At 33.6% G+C, this 16,646-nt stretch overlaps 1 long non-coding RNA gene across 2 annotated transcripts in view; it reads right to left on the bottom strand.

Moving 5' to 3' along the window:
• Window positions 1-16,646, bottom strand: part of LOC131826986 (uncharacterized) — a 91,266-nt gene that overhangs the window by 39,751 nt on the left and 34,869 nt on the right. Inside the window, exon 3 of one of the 2 annotated variants that reach the window (XR_009351837.1) lies at window positions 2,537-2,665. This is a non-coding gene — a long non-coding RNA (uncharacterized LOC131826986). Of the gene's footprint in view, window positions 1-2,536; window positions 2,666-13,863; window positions 14,662-16,646 lie in introns of those variants that run through there. The other variant, XR_009351836.1, reaches the window with a different exon arrangement.

Raw genomic sequence — 16,646 nt, 5'->3', positions numbered from 1 at the left:
ACCCACTGAGCCAACCAGGTGCCCCCAAATTAGTGTTTTTGTAGGAATACATAGAATTCTTTAATGTGGGGTGGTAGGGATGAGTTATGTGGAGACAATCAGAGTAATGCAGAGAAGGGACCAAGATGTATTGTTTAAATGCAGTGATGAGAATATAATTGAGAATGAGATGATGCCAATGGTATAAACATTTCTGAGTGAGACTGGTGGAAAGGTCTTTCTGAGTTAGAGATAATCTATTTTTGCATTTCTGAAGACGTTCTTTTACCCTTCCCAAAGACATCTGGATACTTAAAATCACTTAAAATAATCTTGGGAGCATTTTCTCATACGTCCAAGAGAAATAATCATGCTCCTTTCTGTTACATCTGGGCTTTCTATACATTCTTTTAATGTGAGTTAGCATACCATCTTATAATTGTTTCAAAACCTGTTTGTTTCCTTTTCTAGAAGGGAAGTTTATTAAGATTAGGTAACTTTTTTTTTCTTTTCTATATATCTTTGTGAATAACCAAGTATATAACACTGTATTTGACATATTGTGGATGTTTAATAAATGTTAAATGGAATTTAATTTTGAGAACTGTCCTGGCTTTAACTAAAGTTGGCCACAGTGTTTACTGATACTAAAGATGGATGAATCCTTTGGTGGGGGCAGGGATAGTTTCCTTTGTTTGCATATCTGTATGGGCAGGAAGGAAGGGGTAGTATTCTTTGACAAAGACCCCTAAAAATAGTGTGTGTTAATGCTGTGCTTTATGCATCGATTGTGATTTCACTGCCATCAATTACTGGAGATGAGGTGGCCAGACAATTTGTGTGAGGAGAAAAGTTCCTCCCTTGCTAGAAAATATAAAGACTTCTGGCAGAAATATTTCCTGACTTCAGTCTTTTGTAAAACTACATTTCTTTTGGTGGTCTTGCATACCTTACTTCACACGTGATGTAAATAAATTTGGCTTATTTTTTTCTTAGATTTTTTTTTTCTTACTTTTTGCTTTGGCTGCTATGAAGCTCAATGAAGCATTCTTATCTCATCTTAAATAGTTTTGCTCTTTATGTACTTTGTTTCTTTATATTACCTCTCCCCAGGACTCTTCTTATATTTTAGTCCTTTCTCTCTTCACCTCAATTACTCTATCATATCATTGTATGATTTTTTTAATAGCTATCTTGAATACATCTGGGAACAAGGCAGGATATAAAGTAATTAATAAGTAAAATAAATCCAGGCACGTTAGCCCCACATACTACCCGCCTGCCAATACCACATAATACAAACCACATTGCACTGTTTAGAATGAATGAAAGCAAAGGTCTCGAGCTGGTGGCTAACAGGCAAAATCCTGCCCACTGACATGTTTTGTTTGGCCCACACAGTGTGTTTAAAATATGAAATACTTGCCAACCTTTAGGAATCAGAAAATTTTAAATGAATTCCCAGTTTTTCTTAAAGGGGCCTATATTCCGTGCAACGTGTGAGTGGTAGCACTCTTTCTCCAGTTCACCAGAGCCCCTGGTACACTATTTTGTTTCAGCTATATTGCCTGGCACTATTGTATTAATTTATATGACCGCTAGATATTATAAATATTTTGCTTGGGGCTGCTGCATGAATGAGATGAGCAATTTATTTAAATAAGTCATCATTTTTCAGTAGCTTTTTTATTTCTATTCATAAAATAATGGCAGAGTTCCTGTTGTTGCTTTTGCTTCTTTCAAACATGAAAAAGCCAACCAATATTTTGGAGCTTATGTCAGAAAAATTAGTTACTTATTTATAATATTTCTCCCCAGACATTGGAAGTCTCCTTATCAGGGAATTAATATTTAGGACACCTTTCCTATTTGAATCATAGTTCTAAGTCTGGAAATAAGGCTTTGGCCTTGCAATAGTTGTCAGAAAACTTCTGCCTTATAATCATGGATTGTAATGCTTTTGACCTGAAGTGAGGGTCCTAGTAACTCCTACTTAACATAATATTTTTAACAAGCTTGATTTTCTTTTCTTCAGTCCAGAGCAAAGTAGAAATATTTTTTATTAATTATTTTTATTAACATACAATGTATTACTTGCCCCAGGGGTACAGGTCTGTGAATTGTCAGGCTTATACACTTCACAGCACTCACCATAGCACATACCCTCCCCATTGTCCATAACCTAACTACCCTGTCCCTGCCCTTTCTCCCCCTAGAAATATTTTTTAAACACTGGGACTGACAAAACACATTTGATGCTTATGAGAAACTGCCTCCTGCAAAAGAACAAAACAAAACAAAACAAATAAACAAACAAAAAAAACCCTTAAAAATTTAGAATTACTACTTGGTGAAATTAAGTATTTTCATGAATGTTCAGTTATATTTCTATCTTTTTTTAAGGGGATCGGGCACCTACCATATTGTCCTGATCCGCTGCTGTGCTGGAGCTGGACTTCACTGGCTCATAACAGCAAATGGTATCTCTTTCCAACTCTGTACTCACTGATATAATGATTTTTGTTTGTTGCCAAAGATCTGATTGTTAAACGTTTACCTGCACATCACTGTATCCAGGGCCTGCAAGGCAGTTTTCTCCATATTTTTTGTACATTAGAATGTGCTGCGGGGCATCCTTCCACATTGAAGTACACACCTTCCAGTTTCCTCATTAGAAATCCCCTACCTAAAAAAGAAAAGAAAAGAAAAAAAAAACCTCATCTATTAAAACTCTTTTTATGCATCATCTTCCTTGTTGAATTCTTCTCCAATTAAAGACAGAAAACATTATTCATTATTTGTGTCAATCCTCTCCCCTTTGCATTTTATTTATCTCCTCATACTTTGCATTTTTCTATGTAGTGATTATTTCCATGAGATCAAGGACAAAATATTTTTATTCTCCTTAGAATATACCCTTTAGTGAATCATTCCATCCAAGGCCATAATGGTTATCCTCTTTAGATGGAATATACAGAACTGCTGAACCTAAATTGAATTGATCTCTTAGCAGATGAGTGACACGGACAGCCTTTCTTCTGTGGGGTTGTACTGTCAATTAATAAGGACAGGAAACTAAAAGGCAAAGGTGTAAGATGGGAGTAAGAAGGTCTCTAATCAGGCAGAGAGGGAAGGCACTTTGATTAAAGACTGAGAGTACATTGTTTTCTGACTCCATAATGGCAACCTGGCATGGTCTGGACGTTTATGTAAACATACCTGATATTTGGTAGTTGTTGTAGGGAAAAATGATTGGGTAAATTGTTTCTTAGCAATATGGAATGCTTATCCAGGCTCCCTATCTTTGCATTGCAGTTTCTCAAAATATAGCAACCTAAACTTTCTCTGTGCCTCACACAAATTGTGTGTGACAGGTCATAGTTATTTAATAGAGACTAATAGTCCTCATTCCCATAATCCATATTATTTAAATCCTCCCATGTCAGTCACTGTCGACTAAATTTGTATCCAAATCATTTTCATTCCCAGAAGTTAAATGTGACTCTGGCAAAAACATAGCTCTTATATTATTTGGTGCTTTTATTATTAAATAATTATGCTGAAGAAACTTCATTGCTTGTTACAAGCTCGGGATGTGAGGAAAATTCCAAAGCAAAGACTGCATCATTCTGTGGGCATTTCTTTGTCATTACCAAGTTGTTTTTCTTTGAATGTTCTTTGATTCTCCCCCGAAAGAAAGAAAGTCCATTCAGTAGCATCAAAGTGTGGATGTTTTCCATAGTGATCTGGATGGGAATCAGTAGCAGGGGGCTTCGCCTCAATGTCTGTGGTTCAAGGGAGGATGTCACTCTTCAGAGACAGTGTGAGCAATAGGGAAGCAGGGGAAGTTTCTGAATGACCTCACAGCAAGAGATGAGCAGTCAGTACTGTAATAATGGTTTACATTGGCAGGACTCCACTTCTGGGGTGGTCCATAGTGACATTGTCAAGAATCTCTTTCATTAGTACTTGAATACTTCAGGGACACATTGGTTGAAAGGTGAAAAGTTGGAAGTGCTGCTGTTTTTCATGGCTGGGGATAAGGAGAGCCCATTTAGGAGCTTATAAGAAGCTGTTTTTGAAAGAAAATACAAAACGCCAACACAATTTTTCATGAACTCTCAAATGCAGTGTGGTGCAGACTCTTGATTAACAAACTGCTCTTTCTCTCCTGTTGGAATTGTGGCTTCCTTTTGGTAGTGTGGTTTTTTGCTAGGAAATCTCAATTTACTAAGGTTGAGAGGTTAACAGTTTAGGCTACAGGTAACAGCAATTATCCGAACTGGAGAGCATATAGTATAAAATAACTGACGTGCATTTTAGCAAGTTTATTGATTAAGGTTTTGTGTTCTTTCTATTTATAGAATTGAAGATTTGTTTCATGGAATATAACAACCAGTGAAAACCTGGCACATTACACACTCTCTTGCACACATGTTATCTTCCTCTGAGTCCTTTAAATAGTAATGTCAACAACATTAGGGATCTAAACCAGTATGTGCTTTGTTGCAAAGGTTCATTTTAGTGTTTTAGATATTTTTAAGGGAAAATATAGGAAAAATTGATATCTTGAACAGGCATGATCTAGAGTAACTTAAAATTAATAGAACACTTCATATTTTAGGAGTAATTTACATTCAGTGTTCTGTCACTTCCAGCAAGCCTTGAAAAAAATCTACACTTGTCTGACTACTCTATATATCCATAAGCACATCCTTCCAGATTTGATTGACTAGTGTTTTAGTAATGCAAAACTTACCGATATGAAATCTTTAAAATTTATATATAACATTTTCAGAAAAAAAAATCTTTATTTTAATGTTATATTTTAGGTATCAAAGGATATGTAATTTAAATATATGGTTATGTTAGACAATCCTCTGTAACATTTTATTGTTCCATCTTTCCCAGCTTAACTTTTCTATCCATAAATATATATTTTATGGTAATAAATAGATATTTATTATAAACAGTTCAAACATTATAAAAACTTAATGCTGAAAGAAAATATTTCTAAATATTTCAATTCCAGAATAATAAATAGCTTGTATAGTCCTGTAAGTTTTTCCCATGGATTAAAAGTATGTAACAAGTTGTTAGATAAGTTACATTTAAATATTTAATAAGTTGCATTTAAGTATTTTTAAAGAAGTAGGTCTATTTTATGTAAACACTTTGAAACCTTTCTTCCCCCTCAAAATAAATAGGATATATGGACTTGTAGTTGAGTACATTCTATTTGTGTTTTTTTTAAAAGATTTTATTTATTTATTTGACAGAGAAAGAGATCACAAGTACACAGAGAGGCAGACATAGAGAGAGGGAAGTAGGCTCCCTGCTGAGCAGAAAGCCTGATGAGGGTCTCAGTCCCAGGACCCTAGGATCATAACCTGAGTGGAAGGCAGAGGCTTAACCCACTGAGCCACCCAGGCACCCTCTATTTGTATTTTTTAAAGATTTTATTTTTGTGTAACCTCTACACCCAATGTGGGATTTCAACACACAACCCTGAGGTCAAGAGTCACTCTATCAACTGAGACAGCCAGGAACTCCTATTCTATTTGGATTTTTAACATATAGAATCATGTTTACATATAGGATTGCATGCTTTTCTTTTTATTTATCATGATAACTAGAATAATTTCTTATTATTATGTAACATTTTCATGGCACTTTCTTTTAACTTTATAATACCCCATTACACTATTTAAAGTAAATGTTTAAAAAATGGAAAAGAACATTTTTATGATTTTGACATCATTTGAAATATCTTTTTCCTCTGCCTTCTCGCTTTTCCTCCTCTCCCTCTTTCTCCTTTGCCTTGTCTTCCCCTTCCTCCTCCATCTTCTTTTTCTAGTACTCTTCTTTTCCTCTCTCTTCTTTGCATTGAATTTTTCAGTGGGAAATACCGGGCCAAAGGACATGGACATTTTCAAGTTCTTATTATATATTAAATTAACTGCTCAATATATAATTTTAGCAACAATGTATGGGAGTATTTTTTCCCTGAAATTTCATATTTAGGTGATTTGATTGATGTTTACCTTTTGTAATTTATACTCAGTGGTAGAACATAGATCTTGCTAAGAGCTTCAATCTAATTCTCACCAAAATCTATTGATGTTTCCTATAAACTACTAAGTGGTTTAATATGGAGCAAAAGCATGGCTGCTAGAAAGCTAATGGTGAGAAATTATTCCCAGATTAGTCCTTCAGGTTTTGAGAACATAATTATAAGAACTTATAATTATGACAATTATATGGAGAAATTTAGAGTGTGTAAATAATTACTGCACAATAAATAAGCACAAATGGCAGAATTACAACTTACGATGTATGAAAATACAGCTTTAAGTGGCCTAACTCTTGGGCAGTGATGCTCTGAAAGGAACACCTAGGGAGATGCTGTGCAAGAGAGTCCTATAATGATCTGGAAGTTGGCTTAGGGGATCTGATTTAGTCATGAAGTCCTCCACAGGTTTTTTTTTTTTTTTTTCCCCCACAAGAATGTAGGATTGAGGAAAGGAGCTTTATCTTTGTTGTCATGTCAAAATTATCTGAAATTTGTTAATGGCCAAGTGGCTTTGCTTTGATTTTAATAAGAACCTAGGGGTGCCTGGGTGGCTTGGTCAGTTAAGTGTCTGCCTTTAACTCAGGTCATAATCTCAGGATCCTGGAATCTAGCCCCTGTGGGGCTTCTGGGTGAGCAGGGAGTCGTCTGTCCCTCTCTCTTTGCCTCTCCCCCTGTTTGTGATTGGATGAAGGTATACTGGGATTCAGAGACTTAACTGATGTAAATTACTGGCCTGCTGACTGTTCACTCATTGGTCTACATGCGATCTCAGATCTTACAGCTCTTTAGATGCTGAAGGTGCCTCAGGACATTTAGGTCATGTAGTCGGTTCTTGGACTTTCCCAATTTCATCACTGTTTCTGGGATCTATCTCTTAGAGGAGCATGGCAGGCTCCTTAATTTTGTTTTCACCTCCATAAAATTTCATAAAGAGCTGGTTCTCCTTTCATTATTTTTTTTTTTTTATTTTGATCTAACCTAAATCTGAATCTTTGTCATGAGTATAAGGCAGGACTAACATGATGCTATTAGTGGATTTCGAAGTCTAGCCATTGATATGAAACCTGCTAGGACACTTGAAGGAAGTATCTGAGTTGTAGAGATGTGAGAATCTTTTGAAATCATAGGACTTTAGAACTGGGAGTTACATTAGAAATCGTCTTGTCATTTTCCTCCTTCATTTTATTTATTTATTTATGAAAGAGAGGGAGAGAGAGAGCGCGAGCATGTGGAGGGTAGGGAATGGCAGAAGAAGAGAGAGAATCTTGATCAGGCTCCAAGCCCAGGGCATGGGGCCTTGATCTCAAGGACCCTGAGATCATTACCTGACCCGAAATCAAGAGTCATATGCTTAACTGACCGAGCCACCAAAGCACCCCTTTTCTTCTCATTTTAAAAATGATCAACAATATGAATAAATGGAACATTGAGCACAATGGACTGTATCAAATACAGAAGGTGAGGAAAAGAAGTGATGAGTGACTCTTCTGGTCATCCTCACATGTTTGATGGAGGAGTTACAACTCCTGTGAAAAAACTAATAAGTTACCCTGTCCTTTTTATAAATGTGGATGAATCTATGATTGTTTTATATTCTTTTTTCTCTTGAACATAAGACCAATACTAAGAAACATACAGAAGATAATGATTATTAATAAAAGAGGATTTATGTACATGATAAAGCCCAGTATATGTTTTCCAGGTTTTATAATCAGAGATGAAATACACATAGAATCCCTATAGTATAATATTATTAGATTCACAGTTTGACATGGATTAACTTTATCAATGTGTTTGCATTACAATAGTTTTTATTTTCCTTTCATTGGTTCTGTAAATACATGAAACATAGAGTAATATTTGACCTATCATGCTATTGAATTTATCCTATTTGAAATACTTGGATTTAAAAGCTAAGATTTTATTCATAATTAAAGAAAAAGGAGTTGTCTGAATAAAGATAACGCAGCTGGTCCCTGAGGAGTCTGGACTTCCTGTTTTGCTCAATGTGTGTCAAGGACAATCTCTGTCATTAGTATTTTCTAGATGATTTTTAGGTATTCCATAAAGTACCTTTTTATTCCATTGTGGTGTTCTATTGAAAGTTTTTTCTTCAGAAATGACATAAATATATAGAAAACAAAATATATATTGCATTGTATGTATATCTAACAAATTACATTTGAGTTTCCAGGATTTCAGAAGTAACTGCTTAGTATTTGTTAATGCAAATTGTTGTGTAATTAGGGTGTTCTGAACACTGAAAGGCAAAAAAAAATTTACCAAAAAAGGTGGGGGAAGAATTGATTGACTTGTTCTTTCTACTTTGTATGCTGACATTCCATGAGTCTCTGAGCCCCGACCAAGGTAAACTGATATAAGGATTAACTGACTATCGCAAAGGCTAATTTACAGAAACCACATGAGAAGTTCTGAGCACAGACAGTGCAGATAACAAAAATATTATCCACCTTGTTTACAGTGGAGTTAGTCAGTTTATTAGTTGGAGCGCTTCATTATGTATAAAAGATGCCAATGATAGTCTCCTAGTCAAAATAAACAGGCATAAAGTGTTCTGCATATACAATTTGTGGGGAATAGTTACTTTGCTATTTATTTAATAATTGACCATAAATGGAGTCAAAGTGCAAAGGGAAAAACTAAAAAAGCAGCCCACTAAGGGCTTTTTGAAAGATTGATAAATAATGTGGAATCTCAATTAGGCAGTAGAAGGAATGCAGATATTAAAAATTTGGTCAAGAATCTAATTAGCTGGAGGTAATTAAACAGTCTCACACGGGGTCATTAATCTTTTCCACAGACCTTTGATGTTTTGCACACTGTCTCCTAGTCATTAATAAAATTCATAACACTCCACTTTGTGCTGTTTTATCATCATGCTTTTTCTCTGTAAGAGCATAGACCAAGTGTCATTGTATCACAAGGGCCTTACTTTAGTTAATTTCTTTTCCTCCCCCCATGCTTGTTAGGATTAACCATTTAATGATCCAAACAAAAAGCAAACAGCACATTTAAACTTGTCCTTAACTTTGGTAAGTAATACAATTTCACAACTTTGTCATCATTATATTAAAAGAGAGAGAGAGAGAGAGAGGGAGAGAGAGAGATTTCTAATGTTCCCATGTAAATGTTTCTTAGAAATGGTAAATTACAGTGGAACTATATTTAGTTATCTAAAGATTTACACAATTGCATATTACAGCTGTAACTTTTCAAAAAGCAGAGTAATTATTTAATTAAGAAAAATAGTCTAAGAAAAAGAAAAAAAAGAAAAATAGTCTAAATGGAAACTGTGGAACATAAACTACACATTGAACAACAAAGGAAGAGAATGTCATTTTACTAGTTTATTCTGGTAAGTTTCAAAGTAATGCCATATTCAAAAGTAGCTGTGTTATAAAAGACAAGGAAAATACAAAGATTGCATTTAGAAAAAACAATTCCTGTGATTCAGAGGAAACATTTTATTCATTTTCATAAATGCAATGTTTGTATATTTATTCTCATATTTCAGTTTTTAGCCGAATGCATTTCTGAAAAAATCTTGTTTTACAGAATTGATTGTATTTGTAATAGAGCCTGTTACTCTAAAAGCCATTCTACCTGTTCTCTGGTAGATTGCGTTGATTAGCAGAGAATGCTAAATGAGATTGAGTAGTTCTGAACATTTCACTACAGAGAGAATGTTCTCACAATGATGACATAAGAGAATATGTAGGAAATGAGGTACTCATCTCAACACACCTGAAGAATTCATAAACATTTGTTAAAGAAATGTAAGAAAATTATATCTGCAGAATATCAAATACAGTAAATATTATTTTGTGTTAATTGATTGTTTCTGATAGGAAGATTGTCAAGCTATTCCCCTCCCCACAAAAAAAAAAAAACTACAGTCATATGTCTATTTAATGAAATTAAAATTTCTAGAAAAATAATCAGTTGCTTTTTAAATTTTAGGAGTTGTTAGATATTATCTCTTCTGGTATATTTTGTGTGGGTGAAATCAGAGCATACTTTCTTTTTTCAAAAATAAATGCTTATTTTTCAGATAATTAGCATTGCTCCTTTTAAAAAATGTCATATTTTTACCTAAACTAACACAAAATGTTTGCATAAAATGAAATTCTATATTTTGAAAATACCATTATAATAGACTGCCACATTTTAATATCTATACATACCTTTGTTTAAACACCAAAAGAAAACAAATTTAGAAAAGGAAAATATGTCACTAAAAATCATTAAACTAAAGCTCATATTAAAGAAAAATATCTGACTCTTCACTAACAGTGCATTATGTAAGATTGAGATACAATCCATTAGACATTACTATGAAGAGAAAAAGCATATCAACATCATGTACAAAAAGGACTTGCTTAGAAAATCCATGTGGAATCCCCAATCAAAATTAGAAACACCCACTCACATTGATTAAAATTTAATAGTGATTTGACTAATCAGTATGTTTATTCTAAGCAATTACATAGTAAGCCTAATTGTTAAATTTGTACAGCTTTGTTATTCTCGATCCTCCAGTGACATAAATTTAAAACAGGTTGAAGTTAATGACTAAAGGAATGTAAATAAAATAGTTAAGTGTTTTAAAATATTAATGGGCTTGATATCACACTGGAGTAACAAAAAGGATTTAGGTCACATTGTGAGCATCAGACCTGTGTATTGGATTCCGCACTTTTCGTTTATGGAGAAATTAATTGTCTCAGGTGAGGTCCTAAACTGTATATCTGTTTTTAAAGATATAGAGTAACCTTAAAGAACACAAAAAGTCTAAATGGAATTTACTGACACTATATTTGCATACAATATTAAATGGAGGAGTTTACATTTTATGCTATGTATCTTTGTGCCTATGTGTTTGTGTGAGCTGAAGTTATGTCATTTTTATTGGGTATATTTCATCCAGGAGATACCGTCTATTTTAGAGAAAAAAATGAGGAATGGACCACATATTAATGTAATTTATCATTATGTGGCATATAAAAACACATATAAAAAGCAATTTTAAAACATAGTGATTTAACTGTAAATAAAAAACCATGTATTTAATAATAAATAGCAGCAAAGTTGAATTTTCATGAGAAAATAGTTAAAATCCATAAATATTGAAGCATTTAGAAGTTTGTTGTTTTAATATTTAGGTGGCTTATATGCTTTGCTTGTGTTAGCAAACTGGATATGAATGTACGCTTTGAATCGTCTGCTCAGAAATTTAGAAACATATATGATTAAACAGATATTTTGTTAGATTTATCTTTACCTCTGTGGGGCCTTGAATTTTGATCTATTTCTTTAAGTGAAGAGGAACAAGGGACAAAAAAGGAGTTCAATAGTATGAGTGTTTGAGGTTCAGTACCACCTCCCAACTTCCTGGTTGACTGTAAGGTCATTCCCCAAACAGCAGGGCATAGGGGAAATCTACGATTCTGGAATCATTATATCATTTCCTGTCCTGTTTCCTGTCAACTGTTTCTGCCAGAAATGGCTAATAATGACCTATTTTCACTGAGCAATAGGAGAAGCTGAAGTAAAAATTAGTTAGATATCCTTCCTACATGTAGTTATAAAATCTGGACTAAAGAGGGCAGGAGATACTCTATAAAAAAAACTACAGAAGACCAAGGAAAAAAAAAAAAAGCCAAAAAACCCCAAAACTCTATGAGAAAGTCATTCATACAGTTAAGTACATGATAAACTGATTTATTTTCAATAAAACTGGTATAAATGCTTTAATTACTTTGATACCTCGATTAACTGGAGTTTCAGTGGTATTTGTAGGTAGTATGAGCTTTCCTTACACTTATTATTCAGCTTACTTATTTGCATTTGTATTGGAGATGAATGTTTTTTATACATTCCTTTAGATCATAGTTTCCTTCTGGATCTGTTAGGAGCAATGAAATTAATAGTAGCCTTGAACTAGGACACATGTCATTCACTTAGTTTAAAATATGAGGTCTTTTCTAATCCTTACTTCATCTTCAAACTTAAGTTTTAAAACCCATGGCAACATATGTCACAAATGGATTTCTCTCCAAATTAATGTGAATTTCCATGGATGTACTAGCTAAATAGAATTCTTATCTATTCAATGTAAATTCATGTCCTCTTATTTCCTTTTTTAAATTTTTATAAATTTATTTGGCAAAATTGAGCATCTGAAATCAGTCAGAATATTGAAATGTGGATGAATGATAATGATCATCAGGTATAGGTTGGTATTCAAAATACATTACTGAAAAAGAGACAAGCCAAACTACTTCTTTCTTTACTTTAAAGTGGTACACATATTTATTTTAATCCGTAGATCTCTAGTTAATCTGACATTTCCAAAAAAATTATAGATATTTAGATAATTAAGTAAACAGAGAAATAACTTACACTATATTTTTCATATGGCTCTTCTCCACTTTATTATTATTTGCAGAATACCAAATTATAACTTTTTAAAAATATATCCTTAGAAAAATACTTAACAATTATTGAGATACTTCACTTATTCTGGCAATAAGTATTTTTTTTCTAATTTAGTTTACTTTAAGATAAAATTTAACTTCTAACTATGAAGCATGTTATGTTAAATCATTATTATAATCCTTGTAATGGATCTGAATACCATTTTATTGACCAAATAAGCTTTAAACTTGAACAGCCAAAAGACAAAATCCAAGAGCTTAACGTTATTAACAGGCTAATACACTCAGGTAGCTAAAGATAGTCCAGCTATATAGAGTTAAACACGAAGTTTAAATGTCTGGAAAACTCAGTTGCTTTTGAGCAATCTGGGACAAATTTTGTAATTCCCCACCTCTCTGCACATCTGAAATAAATATAGGTCCTGTACATTTGGATCCTCCTAAGTAGTGGATACTTCTTCGAAGCAGAGACTAAGGTAAGCAGAGGCCAACCTTCTCTGGAACTTAGATGAATGCAAGAGGCTGCCACCCTCCAAATCACAAGGAAATGGGTTGTAGGCCACACTTGCCCATGTCTGTAAATAACTCTTTTTATATTGGGTCACTGAATCTGAGATACCTCCTTAATATCTGTCACATATTTAATTTTTCTGTCTTACAAAAAACAGATTTCTGCTTATTTGAAGAACTGAGGAAAGGGAAGCCATTTTCTGTTCTGGTGGAAAATAGCTTGCAATAGCCATGGTAATAATCAATGAGCTTATGGGTATGGATGACTATCACTGCTTTCATAAGTAATAAATTTCAAATCTCTAACAGTGAAAAGAGTATTTAAGGCAAGTTTTATCCTTCTATCTGTGGTCTGCATGTTATATTGTATGAAATTTCCAAAAATAAATTTCTAAAAATTCTACATAATTAAAACATTCTCATAACATTTGTTGATCATAAAGACTTAGAAACTGGTGACCCTTAGATTTCTGGATGTCTTGTGGGTTCTTTTGGGTTTGCTGATGTCCAGGTTGTTTCTGCATGACTTGGTGTCCTAGAGCTGAAACCTTCCTAGATTTGCACTTAAAAAATTCTTATGAAGTCTGGCTAGATACCTAGATGAAGGTCTTTATAGCAGTTTCACTGATTGTTTTAACACAACATAAGGTAATTCATCATATGCAGTACCATCTTGAAATTTACAGAATTATTTCATTTGCTGAGAACACATTATTCTATCTGTTGAAGTTTAATTCATTTCAGGTCAGAATTCATTGAGGCACACTCAGAAAATTTGAAGACAGTAAACCAATCTGTTAGAGTAAGAAAACAGCTATCTTAGTACCTAAGTTTCCTTAAATTACATGAATATAATTCCAGCAAGTATTGTTTTTTAAGAGGGATAAGAGAGGCAGGGATGATTTGGAAACTGCATTATCATTTTTTGCTTAAGTCAGAAACTCAAAGGATACACTCGGGATTGTTTCCTTAATGGTCCCTGGTTAACAGTGGGCAGGAATGATACTGAAAAATGCCCACGGAAGTTAGGCTAATAATCCTGCTTAAAAATTACATTAATTATATTCTTTTTTTTTTTTTTAAGATTTTATTTATTTAACAAACAGAGATCACAAGTAGGCAGAGAAGCAGGCAGAGAGAGAGGAGGAAGCAGGCTCTCTACCGAGCAGAGAGCCCGATGCGGGGCTCAATCCCAGGACCCTGGGATCATGACCTGAGCTTAAGGCAGAGGCTTTAACCCACTGAGCCACCCAGGCGCCCCCATTAATTATATTCTTGAATAAAAAATATCAGCCTGAATTTTAAACAAATGATATACAGTATAAGGAGGGAAACATTAACCAGGTTGTTATTTTACTTCATGGAGATTTTAAGTTACATTTAATTTTTAGATACAGTAAAAAATATATGATTTTTCCAATTTGATTCTTGATTAAGTATGATCATAAAGTAATAATATAGTACTATCATCAGTTACATCAAGTGTTTATAATTTTGTGAATCTCTTTTGCTCTCCTTTATCACTTTTTCTCTTGCTCTGTCTGTGTTTCTCACACAGCTCAGTTTTGCCCCCAGTGCTACTCAGCTTTATAAGGTGGAGAAATACGGCTTTTAATCCTCATGCAGTTTCACTATCTTTATCTGAAAAACAAAAAAGAAATAAAGATAATGCTTATTTTCACAACTGACTTGGCTTGTAGTTTTTGAGATTAACTCTATCCCAGTTCCTTAAGAAGGTATTGAGATATTTAAACAATAGAAAAATAACTGAAAAAAAAAGTATAACCACACCTTTTAAGAGAATAATACTGATCTAGATATATGAAATCTGAATTATTATTCAAAATCAGTCACAAGGATTTAGAGCCATTCCTCACATATAATTAATTTCCTTTGACTTGATTTGTACACAAGTTGGAACTGATGAAATTTAACACAAGGCCTACTTCAGTACTCAAGGCACTGTTTTTGTTCCTCTTTAGGTAGTCAAGATCCAATGTTAGGATAGAGGAAAGAGGAGGAGCCAGCATTATCAACTCAGTAGAACAATCAATGAAAATATTTTTAGTTAAAAATCAGGGAGTTGTGCTGATACTTTATTTAAAAATTTAAAAAATATAGCTTATTAGTTTACATTTTCCAAACTCCTGTGTGGTTTTCTATGAAAAGAGCATTAAATTTTGTTTTCATCCTGTCCTCTTTGAAACCAAAAAAAAAAAATGGTCAGTTCACCCCCCAGTTGATTGAAGTGGTATAAGTACTTTAAAAAATGTTACTAGGAAAAGGTGACAGTTCATGTAAACATGAGAGGACACTGAAATAAAAATATAGCTTATGATATTCATCTAACCAACATCTATCAATAACGCTTGCCATAGAGGACAATGGGGAATGACCTCGTTTTCCTTACTTTTTGAAAGATTTTAGTCTAGTTCTAAGTGTGTGCAATTATGTGCAATATATTTTGGAATATCTTTTTCTTTCAGACTTTTCTATTTCACCTCCTCTTCATTTTTCTTTTGACTGCCTTCCAGTCATCCCCTGAACTTTGTTTTATGAACTTCTAACCCATGATTTGAACTCTAATTCCCTAATTAGGGAATTAATTTTTAATTGGGGTTGGAATACAAGAAATGTTTGTTCTAGGGAATTGTTCTAATTTCTTTCCACCTTACCTCAAGCTCATTACCGTCAAGACATGTGCTTAAAATATGTCATGTAAAACGAACAAATAAACAAACAAACAAACCCCTAGAATTTGGTTGCCTTTTTTTTTTTTTTTAATCATCTAACTTTATGGAAAACAATGGAGAAGATTGGAGAAGTCTTACAACATCTGAAGAAAACATGAACTCAGAATTTGATGAGATGTTTCTTGGTTTTAGTAGGTTTGTCTCTACATGGTAATCTGGGTTTATTTCATTATTGACAATCATTACTTTTTTTTTTAAATGAGATCTTTGTAAACAATGGTTAAATTTGGTAATTTCCTATGATGGATTTGTGTTTCTTTGTGTGTGTAATGGCTTTTTTTTTTTTTTTTGGTCATTTTATTTTATTTTTTTTCCAGTGTTCCAAGAATCATTGTTTATGCACCATACCCAGTGCTCTATGCAAATGTGCCCTCCTTAATACCCACCACCAGGACCTCCCAACCCCCTATACCCCTCTTCCCCAAAACCCTCAGTTTATTTCTCAGAGTCCACAGTCTCTCATGGTTCATCTCCCTTCCAGCTTCCTCCAAGTCAGTTCTCCTCTCCTTCACCCAATGTCCTCTGTGTTTCACAAGTAAGTGAAACTATGAAACCAAATGATAATTGACTCTCTTTGCTTGACTTATTTCACTCAGCATAATCTCCTGTAGTCCTGTCCATGTTGATACAAAGTTGGGTATTCATCCTTTCTGATGGAGGCATAATACTCAATTATATATAAGGACCATATCTTCCCTATCAATTCGTCTGTTGAAGATCATCTTGGCTCTTTCCACAGTTTGGTAACTGTGGTCATTGCTGCTATGAATAGTGGGGTACAGATGGTTTAAAAATTATTCTCTGATGTTTATTTTTTTTTTTTTAAAGATTTTATTTATTTATTTGACAGACAGAGATCACAAGTAGGCAGAG

Source organism: Mustela lutreola, chromosome 3 (assembly GCF_030435805.1).
Source record: "Mustela lutreola isolate mMusLut2 chromosome 3, mMusLut2.pri, whole genome shotgun sequence".
NCBI classification, from domain to species: domain Eukaryota; kingdom Metazoa; phylum Chordata; class Mammalia; order Carnivora; family Mustelidae; genus Mustela; species Mustela lutreola.
The sequence above is the reverse complement of the archived record's forward strand: the minus strand, read 5'-3'. Positions and strand labels throughout refer to the sequence as shown.